Genomic DNA, 17,020 nt, shown 5'->3' with positions numbered 1-17,020 from the left:
GTCCATCACCATAAATCTTGGCCTCAGACGAGTCTACCGATGGGTATTTCTGGTCGCAGACGTAGGCAACGCGGTCATCGGCGCTGACTTCCTACAACACCACAGCCTCCTTGTAGACGTCAAGGAGAGACGTCTGCTCGACTCCACAACGCGACTCTCCGTGCAAGGCGTCTCAACAACTGACACCGCAGGATTCGCGTCAGTCTGCTCTAACATCGACGGGCCATTCCGACCTCCTCTCCAGGATTTTCCAAGCCTCACGCGAGCTCCTGACTGGACCAGACCGGTTTCGCACGATATCCACCATCACATCGAAACAACGGGCGCACCGGTTCACTTCCGACCCCGTCGTCTGGCTCCAGAGAAACTCCGCATCGCTGGCGAAGAATTTGAGCACATGCTCGAGCTTGGAATTATCCGACCTTCGTCAAGCAGCTGGGCGTCTCCCCTACACATGGTGTCCAAGAAGAACGGAGATTGGAGACCGTGTAGCGACTATCGCGCACTGAACAACAGCACAGTGCCCGATAGATACCCCCTCCCAAACATTCAGGACTTTACTGTCAACCTCCAAGGCGCCACCATTTTTTCGAAGGTTGACCTTACCCGCGCGTAACACCAGATCCCCGTCGCTGACGAAGACATCCCAAAGACAGCTATTACAACTCCGTTTGGTCTGTTTGAGTTTCTCCGCATGCCCTTTGGCCTCAGTAATGCGGCTCGAACATTCCAGAGATTCATCGACGCTGTCACGCGCGGGCTTCCCTTCGTATTTGCCTACGTTGACGACTTGTTGGTCGCTAGCTCGACAACGGAGGAGCACACCAACTACCTCCGTCTTCTTTTCCAAAGACGCTCAGACCACGGCATCATCATCAACGCCGCAAAAAGTGCGTTTGGGAGATCAGAACTCGAGTTTCTGGGACATCGACTGGACCGACACGGCATCAGACCTTTGCCGTCGAAGGTGCAAGTGATCAGGCACTTTCCAAGACCTAGCTCGATCACAAAGCTTCGCCAGTTCCTCGGCCTGGTAAATTTTTACCGCCGGTTCATTCCGAACTGCACGAGGCTACTCCAGCCTCTTGATTTTCTACTAGCCAAGACTGCACGTGCCACTACCAACCTGCCTTGGAGTGAAGACGCGTAGCAAGCCTTCTGCGAAGTAAAGACTGTACTTGCAGACGCTGTACTTCTGCGACATCCACAACACGATGCCAGAACCTCGATCATGACAGATGCTTCAGCTACGGCTGTTGGGGCAGTCCTACAACAGCTGGTGGACGGTGAATGGCAGCCCCTAGCTTTCTTTTCCAAGAAGTTAAAGCCCGCCCAGACCCGCTACAGCGTCTTTGGAAGAGAACTGCTCGCAGCGTACTTGGCCGTCCGGCACTTTCGACACGTTGTCGAGGGTCGCCCCTTCGTCATCTGGACGGACCATAAACCACTCACCTACGCCATCCGCAACTCAAGCTCTGTCTATACCCCTCGAGAGATCCGCCAGCTTTCCTTCTTGTCGGAGTTTACGACGGACATCCGGCATATCAAAGGGAAATCAAACGTCCCCGCTGACGTACTGAGCCGAATTGACGCCGTACATTCGCCTGCTCCGCAACTCAACATCACGTTGCTGGCTCGTCATCAGGCATCCGACGAGGAGCTACAGCAGCTCCGCACATCAAACAACTCTCTCCAGCTAGAGGATGTTGAGTTCCCAGGAGGCATCACCATCGTCTGCGACACGTCCACAGGAACGCATCGCCCATTCGTTCCGATGGCGCTACGAAGGCCGCTTTTTGATGCCATTCATTCGTTGTCGCATCCCGGCGTGAAGGCAACGCAGAAGCTAGTGGCCAATCGCTACGTTTGGCCTCGGCTGAAGTCCGACGTGCGTGACTGGGTGCGGACCTGCTTGGCATGTCAACGAGCCAAGGTTCACCGTCATTCCGTGCCTTCATCCACGAGCTTCCTGCCACCAGATGCCCGTTTCGACAAGGTCCACATTGACCTGGTCGGGCCCCTTCCGACATCTGAAGGGCAACGATACATCCTGACCTGTATCGACCGCTTCACAAGGTGGCCGGAAGCTACACCATTGCCCGACATGACTGCAGCCACCGTCTCCGAGGCATTCGCCTCGTCCTGGGTGGCGCGCTCCGGATGCCCATCTGAAATCGTCACCGACAGAGGGCGTCAATTCGAATCCAACTTGTTCACCGAGTTGTCCCGAATCCTAGGCATGACGAGATCTCGGACAACTGCATACCATCCGCAGTCAAACGGCCTGGTGGAAAGTTTCCACCGACACCTCAAGTCCGCGCTCATGGCCCACGCGAACTCCAAGGAATGGGTACAACAGCTTCCACTCGTCTTACTCGGAGTTCGAACGGCGTTGAAGCAGGACCTCGGCTGTGCAACCTCTGAACTCGTCTATGGGACGACCCTCCGATTACCGTCGGATTTTTTCGAGGTCGACCCGTCTCCAAACACGAGGCCAGAAGACTACGCCACAAAGCTGAAGGAGGTTTTTGCAGACCTACGACCAGTTCCTACGCGCGCGGTATCTGCCAAGACTCCTTACGTCTCTCAGGACTTGTACAGTGCAACGCATCTGTTCGTGCGCCAAACAGCCAGACGGAAACCGCTCCAACCACACTATATGGAACCGTTCCCGGTTCTGGAAAAGAAGCCAAGTGGCTTCGTTGTACAGATCAATGGACGACGAGACACCATCGCTCTCGTGCGTCTAAAGCCAGCCCATCTCGAGCACGCACCCGTGAACCTCATCACATGTGAGACGCGCGAGGAGAGTCCGAAGTCTCGCAGGACGTCTGCGCAAGTTCATTGGACAAACTCATGGCCAGAGCTAGCGCCTTAATTGTGTGTTGTCGTTGTTCTTTTCGTTTTTTTTAATCGCTCGTTGGGGCTCCTCGCTAAAGGGGGCCATATCTGTAGGGTGCAACGCACCCACAGATCCATTCTTCTCATGAAAATAAAAGAGATGGCTCGAGGCGCAGCACGCGCACGCGCCTCGGAGAGCCCGTGCAAGAGAATGCTCTGAAGCCGCCATCACAGGCAGACACGTCGTTCGCTTGTCTCGTTCTATGTCCTCACTTTAAATAACGTGGCAGGGCCTCGCGGCCCCCCACACCCGCTTGCATCGTTCGGGAGAGACTCGTGGACATCCACAATTCCATAGGAACGCTGTATGTCAGCGAGTCTCTATAACAACAAGTATTTATATCTAGAAGAATTACATGCAGCAAAGCTCAACCTTGCTCAAAAGATGAAAATTATAAATCCAATACTGAACAAAGGTGTCCCTTGAGCTATCAGACCCAACTCCCACTTTTGCCGCTCGAGGAGTTCCTAACTTGTGCGTGGAGGATCAGCACAACCTAGATTTATGCTGCGAGCGCGCCTGCGATATAAAAATTGAATAAGCACGAGATTAAAAATGAAAGATGTTTACAATTCTCTGTAATGCAAAATTAGAACGCAGCTCTTGAGGAGGAGGATGGGAGGGTATGGAGGGGAGGGTATGCCCCTCCTCCCCTTTCTTCCTCCTCTCCTGCTCCCTCCCATTTAGCGGGAAATTTCTTTAAATTTAGCGGGAAAATTTACACGCTAAGTTTAGCTGGAAAGTTTTCTCTAAATCTCATACTAATTTTACCAAAAAAAATGTTTTCTAGATTTCCCGCTAAACATAGCGGGAACATTTTCCCACTAAACTTAGCGGGTTAAGTTTTACCGTTAAATTTAGCGGGGAAATCGATGACACGTGACCTCAACACCAATTCAGATTTCCCTAAAATTGTTGCGGGGAAAATTACGTCACATGACTTCGTGTCACGTCCCCCATGAACAAATTCAGTATCTCCGCTAGATTTAGCGGAAAAATTAACGTCACATGACCTCAAGATTAATTCAATTTCCTGCTAAGTTACGTGGGGCAGTAACGCCAACGGCGACGCCGCGAAACGCCGAAACGGGCACCTAAGAGCTGCGCTCTAAAAGCTAAATGCCTCACGTGAAATAAAGTGAATATTAGAGAAAAGACAAAGAAAAAAGAATCTAAAATACCACTTTAATATCACTCCTTTTGTTCGTTCTCAAATGTTTTGATTTCAAGAAATGTTTATCTCTTTATTCATACCCAGAGAACCTCTCCCACTTTCAGCAGGAATGCAATAAATCAGGGCAGAATTTACCTTGTGAAACATAATGGACATAAAAATGAAATTTTGTCACATAGTCATCATGAGTCGGTCGCTCAGATCTCTAAATACATTTGAAGTGAGGAACGCTCTTGAATAAAACATGTAGTATTTGCATTTGACAGTTTAAACAACCATAAGAAACTCTGTATGCCACGATTTTGTTTTATGAGATCAGCAATGGCGCAGCAGTGTCCTCCTTGCATACCTAACAAGAGTTTGCATTTCTTTAGCATGACATGCGCTATCCTGATGCCTATACAGCCCTCTTTAACAAAATGGAATCCCGGACAAAAGCTCACCGGACAAAGCTCACCGGACAGAAGCTCACCGGACAAAAGCTCACCGGACAAAAGCTCACCGGACAAAAGCTCACCCATTTTTAACAGACCCGGACAAAAGCTCACCAGGAGAAAATTTCATGTTGGTCTTATAGAGAAACGAAGTTTAAAGAAAAAGGAGGCTCATCGCCTTTTTCTTTAAACTTCGTTTCTCTATAAGACCAACATGAAATTTTCGTTTATTTCCTTAATGCCTTATATACCCACAACCTAACCACCGACCACCGACGTTACAAGGTCAACCTTAGTTATAAGACCATTCCATTTAGCGCTCTCTGGGCGGCACCATTTTGTTCGACCGCAGAGCCCTCTCCACACATCCCGGAAGTTCAGCGGGTTAGGAGGGGTAAAACGAGAGAGAGGGCACGCGCCCGACTCCGCTAGCAGACGAAAAACCGGAAGGTTGACGTTCTCCATCTTTGGGTTGTATCGGCGGGCTCTACCGAACATCGAACTCTCGCTTGTGGCTGCCGTTATGAAGTGGTTCGCGTTCTTAGAATAGCTGTGGCTACTCCAAAATCAGCCTATAGCTCTCTGTTGTTCTATTTTGCTAAATGATCAACTAGCATATTTTTTTCCGTTACTTAAATGGCACTTGACTCAGCCGGCAGTCCTACCCTCAACTACTGCTTGTATTTCGGCAGGGGAGCACATTTTATTTATTATTTCAGACTTCCACTCATTGTCGCTAAAGGCCTACACCAGTACGAACTTTTGTATAGTAAAAAAGGTACAGCAACCGGATTTACTTTTCGCCAAAGAGACCGGCCAATCACACAGTTTTCCCTATTTTTTTCTTTTATTTGCACGCAGGTAACAGCGCAATTGGACTATGTTAGTCTTTTTATCTAGCATAGTATTACACGACAACTGGCATACCAAAATCTGCTCATCTGCGCTTGAAAGTTCCAAAATGACGCGATTTTAAACAGAGTTTGCACGCCAGCCGGATGCTGGCTACAGCCCACTCGGCGGAGCGGACGACATTCGGGGTGAGAGGGGGAGTGCATTTTTTTCTCTTTTACCCTCTCTGCTATGACCCTAATGGAACGGTCTATACAATCCTACCCACACTGGCCTTCACTTCAACCGTAAACGGTGACCTCAATCCCTTGAACAAAACAAACAAAACAAAACAAACACACGTACCCACTTCCTTTCCAGCCGAAGTCTGGAAAGGCTGTGCTTTATCTAAACGAGAACTGATAGAACTTCTAATTGAACCCCTGCCCGCCAAATGACTAATTCCACGTTCACTTGCAACTATTACAAAAAAAAAAAAAAAAAAACTTTATATTTTAAGAAATTTCTTTGAACTACTTCCGAGTTTCATCAAAGCATGGCTGATACAATTACCGATGGATTTGATAGGAACTGTCTCTCTGATGAGCCTCTTAGTGTTGTTGCGTTCTCTGTGCACAAGGGCAGTTTGCGACCAATGTGCCGTACAATCGTTACACTCACTAAAGTGTTTAGCAACCTCTGAATTGGGTGCGTTTATTTTTACATTTCTTTTGTGCTCTACCAATCTATCATTTATACACCTTGCCGTTTGTCCAACATACCTGAAACCGCAGTCCAGTGGTATTTCATAGACCACCCCTTTTTTGCAATCAACCGACTTATCACTGTGCGCTTTCTGACACACTTTCTGACTCGTCTGAAAGGGGCTACGGGCCGTTCGTCGAAAGACAATTCGTAACAGGGAAATTCGTAGCAGGGCAATTGGTCGCGTAGGGCAATTCGTCATAGGGCTATTCGTCGCTAGGGCATCTAGTCGAAAACTGGGTTTTCTTTTTCTAGTTTATACATAAGTCTAGAGGAATTTGAGGAACAAAAAGGGGAGATGGAACGTGTATGTATAACATATAAAGTTCAGAAGCCTTCCAAGAAATGTTCGAACACCGCCTTGTTGTCCGCGTTCTTTTGGGGTTTCAGAAAGCTCGGAAGCTTTTCTTCTAAACATGCATGCTGTGTTGTATCCTGTTAGGATAGTTAACGATCCTTTCTGCACGCCGGGCCTCTCTTCCTACCCCAGACCTCAATGCAAATAAAACTCTTTTCGTGAACTGACACCTGTGTGGTTGTCCTATCAAAATTACTGAAACATATTTCTAACTCGGCTGTGGCGTATACCCACAGAAGTAGACAGCGTCTACTGCGAAACTAGAGCATTTAAGCCAAAACTTAAACATTGTGCTAAAACTCAAAATACCAAATGAGGGAAAACCCTCATTCGTAATTAATAATTTTGAAGCGATATACTTGATAAACTGTGAAAATTCAACCCATAAGAAGCTTTTAATAGAGTGACGAATTGTCATCTGGATGAATTGCTCTATTACGATTTGCCCATGACGAATTGCCCTATGCGACGAATTGCCCTGCTACGAATTGTCTTTCGACGAATAGTCTTACAGCCGTCTGAAACGGTGTCAGACGGTTCTGCTTAAAGTCGGACTTAAGCGCTACATCTATCCCAAATTTGTTTGCGCATGCTTTATGGTTGTGAGAAATTGCGTGAAAATACGGAATGACCGTATAATGCCTTTTAGCTTCCTTTTCTGGTCGTTGCTTAGCCTTTTGCTGTAATTCCAATTGTCTTTTTATGAACACACTGTCATAGCCTGCATCTTCTAACCTTGACCACTGCCTTTCTACCGCGCAACCCATAAAATGGGCACACGACTTATCCAGTGCGTTACTGATTAGAGATCTGACTACACCTGCTTTTACTGATTTAGCATGACAACATTTCCTACTAAAACAGGTTTTGCGGCAATTTTTCTGTCCTCCCAACATAAACCCCTCTCCACGTGAATGCGTAAGTCCAGAAAATGTGAAATACCATTGTGCGCCTTTAGTTTCGGCGCCGCCCCCCCCCCCCCCCCCCTCCAACTGTCCATTCCAATTTCCAACTCGAGTATCTCCTCTTCGCTAAATGAGGAGATGAAAATGTCATCGACATATCTCCTTACAAAGCCCGTACTCAATGAAATACAATTCAATTTATCCGTTACGGCAGCATCCATGTTGTTAAGGTCTACAGGGTGTTTCAGAGAACGCAGGCCAAATCGCTCCCGCAAAAACTACTTATCACAACAAAAAAAGGTTTGTGGCGTTTTGTTCCTGGGGCAGGAGCCCATTTAAGAAAATTATTAAAGTCCCGGATAATTAACTTTTTAATTATTTTTGCGTAATTAACTTTTTTTAATATTGTGTTTAAGGGCATGGTTTAAATTAGAAAATTGCTCAGCATCATCGAAAACCACTAAATCAACAAATTGCAGAACGATAGAAGGCACGCGAAGCATTTTACGGCTTTCTGAGAAACCACACAAATTCAACAGGCGTTTAAGTTTTGGTTTATTATCGGAGCGCATCTCCGCCCCGACGGCACCGCGCCCCGCGAAGAGATAGTGCAACCAACCTCTGCTGCGCTGTCATCGCGCGACGCAGCAATGGGTCAACCCCCAAGATCTACGGGCTACCAAAGGTGCACAAGGAGGGCTGTCCTCTACGTCCGATTGTTTCGTTTATTGGATCGCCTACCTACGACCTCTCGAAATTTCTGGTGGAGTTGCTGAGGCCGTTGACTGAGGAGAACACGCTGTGTGTTGTGAACTCTCGGGATTTTGTAACAGCTGTCCGTAAGCAAGAGTTTGAGGATGACGACGTAATGGCTTCCTATGACGTCGTCTCTTTGTTCACGAATGTGCCAAATGGGTTGGCTGTTGATGTCTTGAAAAAAGGTTTGCTAGATGATTGCACGTTGGGATCCCGCACGCCCTTACTGGTAGAGGATATTGTGATTTTGTTGCGGTTTTGTTTAAACCAGACCTACTTTACTTTTGATAACGTGGTGTACCATCAGATTGAAGGTCGTCCGATGGGAAGCCCGGTGTCCATTACGGTGGCCAATTTGATAATGGAGTATGTGGAGAAGTTGGTCATGAACTCATTGTCTTTCCCCTTGAAGATGAAGATGTACTGCCGGTATGTTGATGACACTTCTGCAATCCTGAAAAAGGTGAACTTGCATGCTTTTCACTTGGCGCTGAATAGTATTCATGCGGCTATCCAGTTCACGTGTGAAACTAAGAGGGACGCTGTGCTGCCGTTTTTGGACGTGTTGGTGCGCCGGGTGGGTGGTGGTGCCGTAGAGACTGAAGTGTACCGTAAACCGTGTGACCGCGGAAATGTTTTGTGTCTTGATTCCCATCACCCGGCGGAACACAAGCGCGCCGTGGTACGGACACTCTTGTTGCGTTGCTATGTGTTGTCTTCGAACGATGACCTCCGGTCCCAGGAACTGGCAAGGATCTCGACTTCCTTGGGCAGGCGCAATCATCCAGGATCCTTCATAAGTGACGCGCGTAAGCGCATGCAACAGTGCAGAGCAGACACTGGAGGCAAAAGGAAGCCGATAGTGTGTATTCCCTATGTCCGGGGAACCTCGGACTCGACTAGAAGAGCTTTGACCCCTTTGGGCATCCGGACTGTGTTTAAACCTGCTTACACTTTGGCGAACGCTTTCTCCAAGCCGAAAGACGTTACCGCCTCCAACGCCCAGACAGGTGTGGTGTGCAAGGTGAACTGTGTGGACTGCGACGCCACGTACATTGGAGAAACCGGCAGACGAAGGAGCACAGAAGGGATGTCGTGAAGGCCACACTTGCCACGAGAAGTAAGTCTAAGCTCGTCGACCACAGCTGGACGACTGGACATATGTTTGACTTCGACAATGCGGCGACCTTGGCTCGTGAGCAGCGTTGGGGCCCGAGGGAGTTCGCAGAGTCGTGGTTTATTCGCCGTGACCCCAGGGCCGGCAACACAAACCGGGTCCCCCTACCGGACGTTTACGGAGACTTGTTAAGGTCCGTTCACACATTTGCAACCGAGTACGACCGAGAGAGACCAGACCGGTTTTTAAGCCTCTTGCGACCTCTTAGGACCAGCTCCGCTTTAGCGCATCCGGTTCTAAGAGGTCGCAAGAGGCTTAAAAACCGGTCTGGTCTCTCTCGGTCGTACTCGGCTGCAAGAGTGTGAACGGGCATTAGATTAGAGTCGACTGGTTTGACTCTCCCCATTACCGGGCCAGTTCATGCTGATGATGCCACCCGGATAGGCAACGAAACGTCTGTGTTGTTGTTATATTTTTGTTGTTGAGTTTAACCAGAGTAAAGTCCCGTTCACACTCTTGCGACCGACTTCGACCGAGAGAGACCAGACCGGGTTTTAAGCCTTTTGCGACTTCTTAGGACCGGATGCGATGCAGCGGAGCTGGTCTTAAGTCGTCGCAAGAGGCTTAAAAACTGGTCTGGTCTCTCTCGGTCTAACTCGGTCGAAAGAGTGTGAACGGGCCTTAAAGGGCAACTCCCCTTCTTTTTTAGTAGTGCAAAACAATACAGTTCTCTTTGATATCATCTACAAAGCCCACAAAGCAAATATTAGGATGAAATTCCGCCTAGAAGTTTATTAAAATCGCTTTCAAAGTTCAACAAGCACGAATCTGCTGGTTTTGGATGAGACGTGCGGACCAGACAACACTGACCGGCTGCATTTCCGCTTCCTCCAAATTTCTCCTCCTGGCACGTCCGTGATGTCATCAAGCATGTACAGGTTTTTTTTTTCATTTTGTTTTCTTACCCGGGGAGAGCAGCGCTGGCAGCGCCGTGCGACGTGAGAAACCTGAACGACGCGCTCGGCCGGCTCCCTACTGATAGGCCAACGCGCCGACGCCTCGTCGCCTCGTTGAGCGCGGTTTGTGTGTGCGGTGCGTATCGTTGACGTGCGATGCCTATAGAGCCACCCCTCTGAATCCCATAGGCGATGCAGAGGGGTGGCTCTATTGTTTCCGTTTCGCAAAAACCCACGAGACGAGCGGCCGCCGCCAGTGTATGGCATCGCTGTTTGACTCGAGCACATCGCTTTGGCATAAATACGTGTTGTGCGATTGATGCAAGAAGGGCACTTCAGTGAAACGCAACATGATTTGCGATCGCGAGCTTTCGAGAGGTCCTTCACGCAGCGTTCACACGCTCTAGACCGCTCATTCACACTGGAAGCGGACCCGCGTTCGCAAAGCGGTTGCGGACGCGGTTGTGTAAAGATCCAGTACAATTCCACTCGCACTCGATGACATCGAGTGCGCGTGCAATTGCAGTGGATCTTTATACAACCGCGTTCGCAACCGCTTTGCGAACGCGGATCCGCTTCCAGTGTGAATGAGCGGGCGCTAACACGGCATCGGCGCTTTCTCGCGTTTTGCTGAAACAGTGAAATTATGAGTGGAAAGATTTACCATCTTAGCTGTTGAAGAGATGAGCCATTTTTACCAACAAACGGGGACATTCCTATACGCGTACATTAAACGCACTGAAACAATAATTATAACTACACAGAATTTAAGTTTCAGCAGAAATTGCCGGCGACAAAATACTAAAAGCAAGACATGTCTGAACCTCAGACTCGACAAAGCGTATTTACGTTTGCTTTCCTAGAGTTTGCCTTCGACGAATTCCTACAAATTATGCTTTCGGGGAAACTTACCTTTTCGTGTTTTTTCCCGCGAAATCTGTCGGACAAAACGATGTAGCGGCGGCGCGTGCTTTGCAGACGACGCGACGATGACTGCGAAGCGCATGTCCGCGTGATAGGTCACGTGACCCCTTGTATATCACGTGGGTGTCATGCTCAGTGATGCCGAAGACACAATGTTGTCCGGCTTCGTCACCGTTTCGGTTTCGGTTTGCGATCATGGCTAAAGTAATATTGCACGAAAAATATGTTATTTTTCGCGAAACAAAGGATCGGGGATTTTTTTAAAGTGCTTCTTAAAGCAAAATCAGACACTATCTCGAAATTTTCGAAATTGAGCGGAGTTGCCCTTTAAGCGTTTTTCGCCAATAGGTCTGTTTATCGTCTCTGAGGCGGAATCCGAAGGTCGCCGTGTTCTGGGGCGCACCTTTCCTCCCTTTCCGGGTGGACATCTGTGGAGTCCGCAGGAGAGAGGGAGTGTCGACGACGAAAATGATCCCTGGAGAAGGGGAACAAGAGGGACAAAGGACAAACACAAATCTCCAAACACAGCTAGGTGACTGGTGCGCGACCGAAAAAATCCGCCTGGTCCGGGAATCGAACCCGGGACCTCTCCATTACAAGTGCAGCGCTCTACCAACTGAGCTAACCAGGGGTTAGACGTCAGTAGAGCGAACGGATTTTATCAACCGCCACCAGTCTAACACCAACAAGGGTGAAGCTTGCAATTTAACGTTATGATTATAATGCAATTAAATGCAAAGGTGCAAGCGAGCTGGTCAAGAATGACGAAAATGATCCCTGGAGAAGGGGAACAAGAGGGACAAAGGACAATCACAAATCTCCAAACACAGCTAGGTGACTGGTGCGCGACCGAAAAAATCCGCCTGGTCCGGGAATCGAACCCGGGACCTCTCCATTACAAGTGGAGCGCTCTACGAACTGAGCTAACCAGGGGTTAGACGTCAGTAGAGCAAGCGGATTTTATCAACCGCCACCAGTTTAACACCAACAAGGGTGAAGCTTGCAATTGAACGTTATGATTATAATGCAATTAAATGCAAAGGTGCAAGCGAGCTGGACAAGAATGACGAAAATGATCCCTGGAGAAGGGGAACAAGAGGGACAAAGGACAAACACAAATCTCCAAACACAGCTAGGTGACTGGTGCGCGACCGAAAAAATCCACCTGGTCCGGGAATCGAACCCGGGACCTCTCCATTACAAGTGGAGCGCTCTACCAACTGAGCTAACCAGGGGTTAGACGTCAGTAGAGCAAACGGATTTTATCAACCGCCACCAGTCTAACAGCAACAAGGGTGAAGCTTGCAATTTAACGTTATGATTATAATGCAATTAAATGCAAAGGTGCAAGCGAGCTGGACAAGAATGACGAAAATGATCCCTCGAGAAGGGGAACAAGAGGGTCAAAGGACAAACACAAATCTCCAAACACAGCTTGGTGACTGGTGCGCGACCGAAGAAATCCGCCTGGTCCGGGAATCGAACCCGGGACCTCTCCATTACAAGTGGAGCGCTCCACCAACTGAGCTAACCACCGGTCCCACCGAGCTAACCGCTCGGTGGGGCCGGGCGCTGAAGATCACTTGGCCAGCGTGTTTTTTGGGCGCTCTGGGAACAATTATTGTTTTCCCGAATCGTCAGGGATGACTGTCGGGGAAAGGGGGGAGCGTGGGGAGCCCAGGAAGGCTCCGACATCCGCGGAAGGGCGAAGCGACTTGAAAGAATGTTGTTGTTGGACATTGGCTACGTTTACATGGACGCGACGGCAGCGCATCGGATCCAGTTAGCGAATCGGATCCACTTCAACCACTAGGTTTACATGGATTCGGATCGACCAGTAGCGGCACCTGGTGTCGAAGGATCACAACGCAAACCTCGTGACCTTCAGATTGTTTCCGAGGTGTCCGGTTTGCCTAGCGGCATGCAAAGCGAAGCTCCCGTAATCCCTCACTCGAGCACCCGATCCGATCCGCTAGTGTATACATGGAGAGTCTCGATTCGGATCAACCATCTCAAACCACCCCGTCCCAGCGGATCGGATCATTATAGATCCGATCCGATCCGAGCTGTTTACATGGACCGATTCGATTCGTTAACTGGATCCGATGCGCTGCAGTCGCATCCATGTAAACGTAGCCATTGAAGTTTTTGTATCCCACGCAGCCGCGAGCGGTGGCTCCCACTCGGACGTGCAGTGTCGCTCCAAAGTTGATTTCTCTGGAAATGTGCTTATGTTGTTTTTCTTTGCTTGGGCAAATCTAAGAGCTCTGATTGGCTCTAAGAAGCTCCATCCTGTTTCGCTGACTTATTGTCCGCAAAATGCTCATGTTTTCGACATATAGAGGGGGTTTTGGCGGGAATCGGGTTTGGTCATCGTCGTGGTAGGGGTACCACTTTTTGAATAGAAGTTGGAGACCCCGGATCTGGCCGGGGCTCCCCTGGTAATCGTTTTCTTTTCCCGCGTCGGCATTTTCCGTAGTTCGGAATGTTGGGCCGAGGCCTTAGTTAGGCTTTGGGAGTTGTTTAGCCTACCGGCGCGTGTGAGCTTGCACTGTGGTGCGTGTTTTCGCCGGTGGGCCGGTTTGTGGCACTCCGGTGCGAGTCTGTGCTCGGTGCAATGTTTTGTGCGGATCATCTGTCCGATCGACAGACCAGCCTTCATCGACCGGGAGCCCAGGTCAACCTTCGGCAGTGTCTGGACTTGGATTCCGCTGAGATAAGACTTTTATGTTGTATTTTCCTGTTTCCAACTCTTTGGAGTTCCTTATCTTTAGTTTCATTTTATTTCATTTCATTTCATCTCATTGTCTCTGAAAATGAGTTATAGCTAACCGGGATGTTAGTGCTTTTGCCCCGAGACTTTTGATAGAGTGCTAGCTGTGTTACTTATTTTTCTTTATCTCTCCTTCGTGGCCGTGGTTGGCCGATGAGTGTCTTAAAAGGGCCCTCCAACAGTATTTGAGCGTCGACTTTTTTTTGCGGTTTCTACACGCTAGTGGTCCCGGAAACCCAATGGACAACGAAAGAGTTTGAAAATATTAGCGCATCATATTTTAATTTGACAACTCGGAAACACCTCCTCCGACGGTGGCGCCGCGAGGTGCCGAATGCGCGCGCATAACGGCGCTCCCTTTCACTATACGTCACATTCTTTGGGTTTCGTGATTGGCGAGAGTCGTCCCAGGAATTTTGAAGCGAAATAAAGTATATCACAAGTTAACCGTAATTATTTCTCTAACAAGTCATTTTTATAGAGCTAATAAATTTGCAAAGTAAAGTTCAAAAAGGGCGAAAACAACGCCTCGTCTGCGCCTCGTCGCTCATGCGCGCCTCCCAGCGGCGTCCGCGACGTACCATCGCGAGCAGACGACAAGTGATCCGTGCACACAACGCGCATCGTATTTTCACTTGTGCGCCCCCCGGTCCCGGTCAACGAAAAGCAGTAAGAGGAGCCAGGGGAATCCTTATTTTCTTTTAGTGCTGTGACAGACTTTTCACTGTTCGAGTGAAGTGCGGCGACGGGACCGGTGCCCTACGGGACCGCTCACCAGTTTCTCCCTCCTACTCGCCGAGGTGGCTCCGGTGGCGGAGTTGCGAGAGACGAGTGTTCCGCGGCTGTCGAAGCGGACTGAGGCAGAGACGCGGCGCTTGCGTGGAGTGTCCTCGTACAGCGCAACGCCCAGATACGCACTAAAAATCCGATAAGCCCGGTAAATTCGTCGATGATGGCAACCCGATCCCAAAGCTACGATGGTGTCAGCTAGGCCTAATGGCCGATGAGCCGACCGGGCCGGCGGGCTATCAACCAAACTCGCGTCCAATTGGCCAACCGCTTTACTCCAATCGCTAAACTGTTTCATTTTACGTCATGAAGCGCTATGTTTTGCTTATTTAAAGTTGTTTTCTGCAATATTTAATTTGCTAATAACTCACAAAATATTGCGAATTTGTGTAATATTTTTTTCCTCGGTGTTCCTGCTTTCATGAAGCTCCGTTTCAGCACGAACTTCAAACCGGTCAAAAAATTGTTGGTGGGCCCTTTTAAATCATTAAATGTCTTTATGTTTTACAACCCTACGTGTCGTCGCCTCTCCAGCGGCCTCTACACCAAGCGTGAACCTATCGCCTGTCACCGGTCCAATCTTAATTTTCTTTTAAATTGATTTTTGTTAACCTCGGAGTGGATTATTATTAATCCTTCATTCCTCCCCTCTTCGTGACACCTATCCTCCTCAGTTCTACATGCGTCGAGCGTCGCGATGTTTTCAAAGGGGGGATAGAAAGCCAGGGGGTCACATCACTTCGGACTCCAATTTTCGGTATTTCAAAATGGGCCGTAGTGCGTTCGCAATTGCGTTGAACACATGTTTTAACTTTTACGAATGCCGTTATTAAGTGTTTTACAAATGTCGCTTACAAATCTAAAGAAGCGAGGAGGTAACATGCGGTAGCGAAAGGCGCCAAAAATAAAAAGGCGCGTGCGTAAGGAAGTACTTTTTTTTTTTCACGTTACGGTATTTTTTTGCGCTTCTGTTAATACTACTTGTATCGTTTTAGAAAAAAACAAGATACGACCGTTGGGATGTCAGTTCCCCTTTAACCTTTCTTCACGTGTCTCGATGATTTCTGGTTACCGTGCAACAACTGCTTCGAATTTGCTATTTTGAGAGTGGCTTAATTGGTTTCGCGAAAGGTTTACCACTCCTCCGTGATGTGCGGTTGACGAAGGAATTGTGGCTTGAGGAATACCAAAGGTAAGACGTTCAGTGCGCAAAGTAACTGGGCATCGGTTGTCTCCGTCTATGCTGACGACGAGAAGAGTAAAGCGGGTTTCACAAGCAGCGATTCCACGGTCGAAATTGCTGCCACTATAGCGGCGCGGCGGCACGGATCGCCAGGTTTCATTTCCCATCAGCGTTTTTTGCCGTAGCGAGTTTTCGTGCTGTGCGACTGCCCCTGCTTCACCGGTTTTCAGAAGGTGGCGTCTTACGCAGCAAGCTCCTCACCTGCTCGCATATTTTCGAAGATTCGTTGTGCAAAGATCTCCAAAGAGTGCAAGCAGGTGATCGCCAACGTGTGCACGAGTACAAGAACGCGTTTCCCGGAGATGTCGGTCCGTGAAACCCTGGAGACGGTCAGTAAGGACATCGGAGTGCGCCCATAATGTCGCGAAGTGCAAGGCGCAGTGTCTATCTGGCAAGGTGGCGTCCCCGAGGCGAAGACCTCGCAACGTGAAAGTATCGAGCACGCGGACCGTCAAGCGTCACGAGTTCCCACTCAATGCAATTCAGCTGAAGGTGCATCGCAAGTACTCCGTCCAGGGGCGGATCCAGACCTGCATTTTAGGGGGGGGGGGGGGGGGGGGCGGTTCCTCGGTGTAAAATGGCGGGGGGGGGGGGGAGTGTTTATATTTTTTGTGGACTTATCGTTTTTACTACACTCTGATAGCATAACATAGATCTTGAGAGCTTTTGTATCGGTTTACCTGTCGGGGATTAACTCTTTAAATTAAAACCTTTCGGGTGACCACGCTAGAGGTAAGTATCTAGAAAATTGTGGTGGCACTATCCTTTCTCAGCACCATAACGCAAGGAATTTTGTAGTTTATAGGAAACAGGATTACTCCATTCGCGTGGCAGCGCGCTAGAAATAGAAAAAGAAGTTGAACTACTGCGGATGAATGTTTGGTGCTATAGCGGCTGTGACAATTGCAGACAGTGTAACTTGATAGCTCAGATATCCCCGGCGGGGCTACACCTTTGGGCTCCTTTTGCTTGGATATTTATATGTTTTCGTTACACCCCCAAAGCATGTACGGAGAGCCAACCTTTGCCAACTATACGGAGGAAGCTGATGCAGCTAATGACAATGCGAAAAACGTTTTAATCTAAACTCGGC

General features: G+C 48.9%; 1 non-coding gene across 1 annotated transcript; it reads right to left on the bottom strand.

The window, feature by feature from the left end:
- Nucleotides 1-12,282: 12,282 nt before the first annotated feature.
- On the bottom strand, nt 12,283-12,357 carry Trnat-ugu. Its single transcript has one exon. It is a non-coding gene; the product is annotated as a tRNA-Thr (tRNA).
- Between the last annotated feature and the right edge of the window lie 4,663 nt (nt 12,358-17,020).

The sequence above is a fragment of the Ixodes scapularis genome, unplaced genomic scaffold (genome assembly GCF_016920785.2).
Source record: "Ixodes scapularis isolate PalLabHiFi unplaced genomic scaffold, ASM1692078v2 PGA_scaffold5__190_contigs__length_132052651, whole genome shotgun sequence".
NCBI classification, from domain to species: Eukaryota; Metazoa; Arthropoda; class Arachnida; order Ixodida; family Ixodidae; genus Ixodes; species Ixodes scapularis.
The sequence above is the reverse complement of the archived record's forward strand: the minus strand, read 5'-3'. Positions and strand labels throughout refer to the sequence as shown.